The sequence below is a fragment of the Musa acuminata genome, unplaced genomic scaffold (assembly GCF_036884655.1).
Source record: "Musa acuminata AAA Group cultivar baxijiao unplaced genomic scaffold, Cavendish_Baxijiao_AAA HiC_scaffold_507, whole genome shotgun sequence".
NCBI lineage: Eukaryota > Viridiplantae > Streptophyta > Magnoliopsida > Zingiberales > Musaceae > Musa > Musa acuminata.
In genome coordinates this window covers 10001-17500 of record NW_027020752.1, presented here as the reverse complement: position 1 = coordinate 17500, position 7500 = coordinate 10001, and positions in this window count along the sequence as shown.

Below are 7500 nucleotides of genomic sequence, written 5' to 3'. Positions count from 1 at the left end.
ACAAGGTGTTCGACGAATTGCTTGTAAAGCTTTCCTTTTCGCGAGACTTCGGGACGTGTCCGTTGCTCGTTCTTTCGATCTAACTCTCTTTCTCTTTTACAGGTCCTTCGGGACCTGCGAGAGGTTACAAAGTGGGCTGATCCTTGCGGAGCAAGATCGCAAGGGCGAAGCGCGACTTAGGCAAGGCAAAGCTAAGTTCGCGTCTTTGGCCGCAAGGATGCCGCACGCCTTAGGCACTTCCAGCTAAGGTCGTGACATTGTGGTATCAGAGCGGGCAAGCTCTTCGATCGAACAGCGAACGAACTTCGCAACTTCGCCATGGCAAAGCATCGTGGCGAATCAAGCAAGACGGGGCAGGCCGGACCCTTGCCCCAAGCAGCCGCAGGTGGGCTGCATGTGCACACTCGCTCTCATGCTGTTGGAGCCGCTCATGAGGATCGCGGCAGCGAACAGGATGAGCGAGAAGTTGGCAACTCTCCGCGAGCGGAGGAAGCGCAATCTGGTGCGCTAACTGGGAAAAAGAGTCATAAGGAGAGACTCACGACGGCGGAAACCCGCCTGGATGTTCTTGAAGCGAGCATGGAGGAACTCTACCATGGCCAACAAAGACTTGTTGGGGTAGAGAGCTCGCAAGAGGAAGCGGAGTCCAGGATCGACAAGGTCGAGGCCCTAGTCGACCGACTGTCCGATGACACCAAGGACTCCGTGCAGCACTTACAAGATGTTGTGGCGGAACTCACGGCGAAGGTGGCTATGCTCACAAGAACGCTAAATGCGGGAGGAGGCAACACCCGCGTTGCACCGCCACAAAACTTGAGGGCACCTGAGCCCCATGGATACGGAGGGGCCAGAGATGCCAAGGAGCTCGAGAACTTTCTGTTCGACATGGAACAATACTTCCGAGCTACGAGACCCGATTCTGAAGATACCAAAGTTTCAATAGCAACAATGTATCTGAACGGAGATGCGAAACTTTGGTGGCGAACTCGTTGGGAGGAAATCCAACAAGGTCGGTGTCGAGTCGACACATGGGAAGACTTGAAGCGGGAGTTGAGAACTCAGTTCCTACCGGAGAACACAGAGTTCGTCGCAAGAAGGAAGTTGAGACAACTCCGCCAAAGTACCACCATCCGAGACTATGTAAAGCAGTTTTCTGCACTGATGCTGGACATACAGGACATGTCCGAGAAGGACAAGTTGTTCAGTTTCCTTGATGGTCTGAAACCATGGGCTCAGCAAGAGCTGAATCGAAGGAATGTTACCGACGTGGTCGGGGCAATTGCAGCTGCAGAAAGGCTCACCGACTTCGTTTCCTCTGAAGACCCAGCGAGAAGGAAACAATCTTCAAGCAATCGCCCTCAAAAACATTCTCGAGGGAAGGAGCTCGGGGGCGAACAGAAGAAGAAGAGCTCCCACAAAGGGCCGAACCCAAAAGGCAAGGCCTCAAAACCTGGAGGATGCTTCTTGTGCGGAGGACCGCACATGGTAAGGGAGTGCCCACAGAAGCAGGCACTCAACGCGTTGACAGCTTCCATCCACCCTCCCCGATCGGACAAGGGCAAAACCGTTGCCCTTAGCTCAAGCAGTTCTGAATCCAGCAGCGACGATGAAGAGTCGCAAGGACCCCGAATGGGAGCAATGCGTTTGTTGAACGCTATGCGGGGTCAAGTGGGGGAGAACATGAAGACGAAGGCACAAAAAGCAGGAAGTAGTGAACTGATGTATGTGGACATCAAGCTGAATGGCCAAACGACCCGTGCAATGGTGGACACGGGCGCTACCCACAACTTCATAGCCGATCGTGAAGCACAGCGACTTGGGTTGACATTGGAGAAGAGCCCAAGCCGAATGAAAGCAGTGAACTCGGAGGCCAGGCGAATCTCCGGATTGGCGAAGGGAGTTCCCATCAGAATCGGGACTTGGAGCGGAACCACCAACATGATGGCCGTGCCACTAGACGACTTCCAAGTGATCCTTGGAATGGAGTTTATGCACGCGGCGAAGTTGGTGCCGATGCCATTCTTGAATTCCCTATGTATGATGGGAGGCGATGACCCCTGTGTGGTGCCCGTCTCTCGGAGAGGAACCAAGGAGCCCCAACATATTTCGGCATTACAATTGAAGAAAGGGGTGCGAAAGGGCGAACTAACATTCGTGGCTGCTATGAAGCTAGAGCCACTCAATGAAGAAGCCATTCAAGAACCTGCTGTGGTGGCCAACGTCCTGAAGGAGTTCAAAGACGTTATGCCACCTGAGTTGCCGAAGACTCTTCCGCCACGCAGAGGCGTGGATCACAGTATTGAGCTGGAGCCAGGAGTGAAGCCTCCAGCGAGACCACCCTATCGCATGGCCCCGCCAGAGTTGGCAGAACTCAGAAAGCAGTTAGGTGAACTGCTAAGCGGTGGTCTCATCCGCAGCTCAAAAGCACCTTTCGGAGCTCCAGTTCTCTTTCAGAAGAAACAAGATGGGAGCCTCCGATTATGCGTCGACTACCGAGCCCTCAACAAAGTAACAGTGAAGAACAAGTATCCCATCCCGCTCATCGCGGACTTGTTCGACCAATTGGGCAAGGCGAAGTATTTCTCAAAACTCGACCTTCGGTCGGGGTATTGGCAGGTGCGCATTGCTGAAGGCGACGAAGCAAAGACTACATGTGTGACCAGATATGGAGCGTTTGAGTTCTTGGTGATGCCTTTCGGCTTAACCAACGCTCCGGCAACATTCTGTACTCTCATGAACCAGCTATTCAAGGAGTATTTGGATAAGTTCGTGGTCGTCTACTTGGACGACATCGTCGTTTACAGCCAAACGCTCGAGGAGCACGTCAAGCACCTTCGGACGATTTTCAAGGTTCTCAGGGAGAACACTTTGTTCGTAAAAAGGGAGAAATGCTACTTTGCTCAGACTGAGATCCTGTTCTTGGGGCACCGAATCGGTGATGGCTCCATCCGGATGGACAAGTCGAAGGTGCAAGCAGTTGCGGAATGGCGAACTCCAAAGAAGGTGCCAGAGTTGAGATCCTTCCTTGGTTTCGTCAACTACTACCGACGCTTCATTGCTGGATATTCGAAGCGGGCAACCCCACTGACGGAGTTGCTGAAGAAGGAGCAGCCTTGGAAGTGGTCTGACAAATGTGAGATAGCATTCCAAGATCTGAAGGCTGCTGTTCTGGAAGAACCAGTGCTCAAATTGCCAAACTATGGAGAGCCCTTTGAAGTCCATACAGATGCTTCGGACTTTGCTATTGGTGGAGTACTCATGCAAGAAGGTCATCCGGTGGCCTACGAGAGCCGTAAACTCAACGAGACCGAGAGGCGGTATCCAGTGCATGAGAAGGAGATGACAGCGGTGATCCACTGCCTACGAGTTTGGCGACACTACCTCCTTGGGTCGCGATTTGTGCTGAGGACAGACAACATCGCCTTGAGTTATTTCCAAACTCAGAAGAAGCTCTCCCCAAAGCAAGCACGGTGGCAGGACTTCCTGGCTGAATTTGATATGGCAATGGAATATAAGCCCGGGAAGGCGAATGTCGTGGCCGATGCGCTGAGTCGGAAGGTGGAGTGCGTGAATGCTGCACAACTGGAGGGCAGAGGCCAAGCAAGTCAGTTACACTCAACCTTCCTTTCCCGAATCAGAGATGGACTGTATAGTGATCCCCAGACAGTTATCCTGATGCAGCTCATCAAAGAAGGCAAAGCACGACGATTTTGGGTCCAGGAGGGACTTGTTTACACAAAAGGGAATAGGGTTTATGTTCCCCGAGTGGACAATCTAAGGCGTGAACTCTTGAAAGAGTGTCACGATTCCCTTTGGGCTGGACACCCCGGCATTCACAGAACGTTGGCTCTCGTGGAGAGGGCCTTCTACTGGCCAAAAATGGGGATTGATGTGGAGGAGTATGTTCGAACATGCCTTACTTGCCAACAAGACAAGGTGGAGCAGCGGAAGCCGGTGGGACTTTTGGAGCCGTTGCCCGTACCAGAAAGGCCTTGGGAGAGCATTTCCTTAGACTTCATATCAAGCTTGCCACCTGTAGGGGGACTTGGATCGATACTTGTGGTGGTCGATCGGTTTTCAAAGTATGCAACTTTCATTGCTGCTCCCCTACACTGTTCAGCTGAAGAGGCGGCCAGACTGATGATGAAGGGTGTAGTGAAGTATTGGGGAGTCCCACACAATATCATTAGTGATCGAGACGCTCGGTTTCTGGGACGGTTCTGGACCGAGCTATTCAAATTGTTGGGATCAAAGTTATACTTCTCTACAAGCCTCCACCCCCAGACGGATGGTCAGACTGAAAGAATAAATTCGCTCTTAGAGCAGTATCTCCGGCACTATGTGAGTGCCAATCAACGAGATTGGGTGAAGCTGTTGGACATCGCCCAATTCTCCTACAACTTGCAGCGGAGCTCTGCATCCAACAAGAGCCCCTTCGAAATTATCACAGGACAACAACCGTCGACTCCGCACACTATGGCTATTGGGTATACTGGGAGGAGTCCATCAGCCTACCATTTCGCAAAGGAGTGGCATCGGAATGCCGATATTGCGCGGGCTTACTTGGAGAAGGCGGCAAAACGGATGAAGAAGTGGGCAGACTTGGGAAGGCGACCACAGGAGTTCAAAGTTGGCGATTTGGTGTTGGTAAAGCTCCAACCAGCATCACTCCAATTCTTCAGGAAAAGAGTCCACAAAGGATTGGTGCGTAAGTATGAAGGGCCCTTCCCAATTATCAGCAGGGTAGGCAATGTTTCTTACAAGTTGCAGCTGCCGGCGTGGTTCAAAATTCACAACGTTCTTCACGCCAGCAACCTAAAGGCCTACCATTCAGATCCGCAAGATGCTTCTCGAAGTGTTCCAACTCGGCTACCTCCCATCACAGCCTCCTACGAGAAGCGAGTGGAAACCATTTTGGCGGATCGCAAGATAAAGCTACCCAACGGAGCGGAGCAAACAGAGTACTTGGTGAAGTGGCGAAAGCTTCCCCGAACTGAAGCCAGTTGGGAGTCTGAAGACGCCCTGCGACATGAAGAAGACGTCATCAACAACTACCAACAAGCGTCGACGAGGGCGTCGACAGTTTAAGTGGGGGAGAATGTCACGAACGGTCGTCGCGCACCCGCAACAACTTCGTTCAACGAACCGTTCGTCGCTCACACCCGCATGTACAGCTGCTTAACAGCATGTTTTCCCATGGTTTTGGGTCATTTTGCTTGTAAATATGTAAGTTCGAACAAGCTGCAGCGTTGCAAAGCGATCGCTCACCGAACCGAGCAAAACAGCCCCAAAACAGCCCAAAACGGCTTCGTTTTCGCGTGCCGCGGGAGGTGAGCGGAGTGCTGCCTCCGCTCACCAAAATGTCAGCCATCTCAGCACCCAGGAACCCCCCGGGTGGCACATGGCTGGATGGGGCTTCGGTTATATACCGGGCGTTGAACACTCTTTCGCAAGTTCGTACGTGACCTTTACGGGAACTTGGTGTTGCGTCCGGGACCAGGTGAGCGGCTGTTTGTGGGCTTGCAGCTGTTCGTTCATCCTTGAAAGCCTTGTTTTTCCCCCTCTCCCTCTTTTCTCTTGTGCACACAAGGTGTTCGACGAATTGCTTGTAAAGCTTTCCTTTTCGCGAGACTTCGGGACGTGTCCGTTGCTCGTTCTTTCGATCTAACTCTCTTTCTCTTTTACAGGTCCTTCGGGACCTGCGAGAGGTTACAAAGTGGGCTGATCCTTGCGGAGCAAGATCGCAAGGGCGAAGCGCGACTTAGGCAAGGCAAAGCTAAGTTCGCGTCTTTGGCCGCAAGGATGCCGCACGCCTTAGGCACTTCCAGCTAAGGTCGTGACAACCCGGGGGGTTCCAGGGTGCTGAGATGGCTGACGTTTTGCTCCGCTCACGACGGTCACCGCACCACGCAAGAACAGGCCAAAAACTGGCCAAAACAGCCCAAAAACGGGCCAAAACTGGCCATTTTTGGCTGCGCGAGCGAGCGGCGAGCGGCGAACAGCGAGCGAAGCGAGAGGCAGCACCGTCCCTGCTATACGAAAGCCCCATCCAGCCCTGTGCCACCCGGGGGGTTCCAGGGTGCTGAGATGGCTGACGTTTTGCTCCGCTCTCGACGGTCACCGCGCAATGCAAGAACAGGCCAAAAACTGGCCAAAACGGCCCAAAAACGGGCCAAAACTGGCCATTTTTGGCTGCGCGAGCGGCGAGCGGCGGACAGCGAGCGAAGCGAGAGGCAGCACCGTCCCTGCTATACGAAAGCCCCATCCAGCCCTGTGCCACCCGGGGGGTTCCAGGGTGCTGAGATGGCTGACGTTTTGCTCCGCTCTCGACGGTCACCGCGCAATGCAAGAACAGGCCAAAAACTGGCCAAAACGGCCCAAAAACGGGCCAAAACTGGCCATTTTTGGCTGCGCGAGCGAGCGGCGAGCGGCGGACAGCGAGCGAAGCGAGAGGCAGCACCGTCCCTGCTATACGAAAGCCCCATCCAGCCCTGTGCCACCCGGGGGGTTCCAGGGTGCTGAGATGGCTGACGTTTTGCTCCGCTCTCGACGGTCACCGCGCAATGCAAGAACAGGCCAAAAACTGGCCAAAACGGCCCAAAAACGGGCCAAAACTGGCCATTTTTGGCTGCACGAGCGAGCGGCGAGCGGCGGACAGCGAGCGAAGCGAGAGGCAGCACCGTCCCTGCTATACGAAAGCCCCATCCAGCCCTGTGCCACCCGGGGGGTTCCAGGGTGCTGAGATGGCTGACGTTTTGCTCCGCTCTCGACGGTCACCGCGCAATGCAAGAACAGGCCAAAAACTGGCCAAAACGGCCCAAAAACGGGCCAAAACTGGCCATTTTTGGCTGCACGAGCGAGCGGCGAGCGGCGGACAGCGAGCGAAGCGAGAGGCAGCACCGTCCCTGCTATACGAAAGCCCCATCCAGCCCTGTGCCACCCGGGGGGTTCCAGGGTGCTGAGATGGCTGACGTTTTGCTCCGCTCTCGACGGTCACCGCGCAATGCAAGAACAGGCCAAAAACTGGCCAAAACGGCCCAAAAACGGGCCAAAACTGGCCATTTTTGGCTGCACGAGCGAGCGGCGAGCGGCGGACAGCGAGCGAAGCGAGAGGCAGCACCGTCCCTGCTATACGAAAGCCCCATCCAGCCCTGTGCCACCCGGGGGGTTCCAGGGTGCTGAGATGGCTGACGTTTTGCTCCGCTCTCGACGGTCACCGCGCAATGCAAGAACAGGCCAAAAACTGGCCAAAACGGCCCAAAAACGGGCCAAAACTGGCCATTTTTGGCTGCACGAGCGAGCGGCGAGCGGCGGACAGCGAGCGAAGCGAGAGGCAGCACCGTCCCTGCTATACGAAAGCCCCATCCAGCCCTGTGCCACCCGGGGGGTTCCAGGGTGCTGAGATGGCTGACGTTTTGCTCCGCTCTCGACGGTCACCGCGCAATGCAAGAACAGGCCAAAAACTGGCCAAAACGGCCCAAAAACGGGCCAAAACTGGCC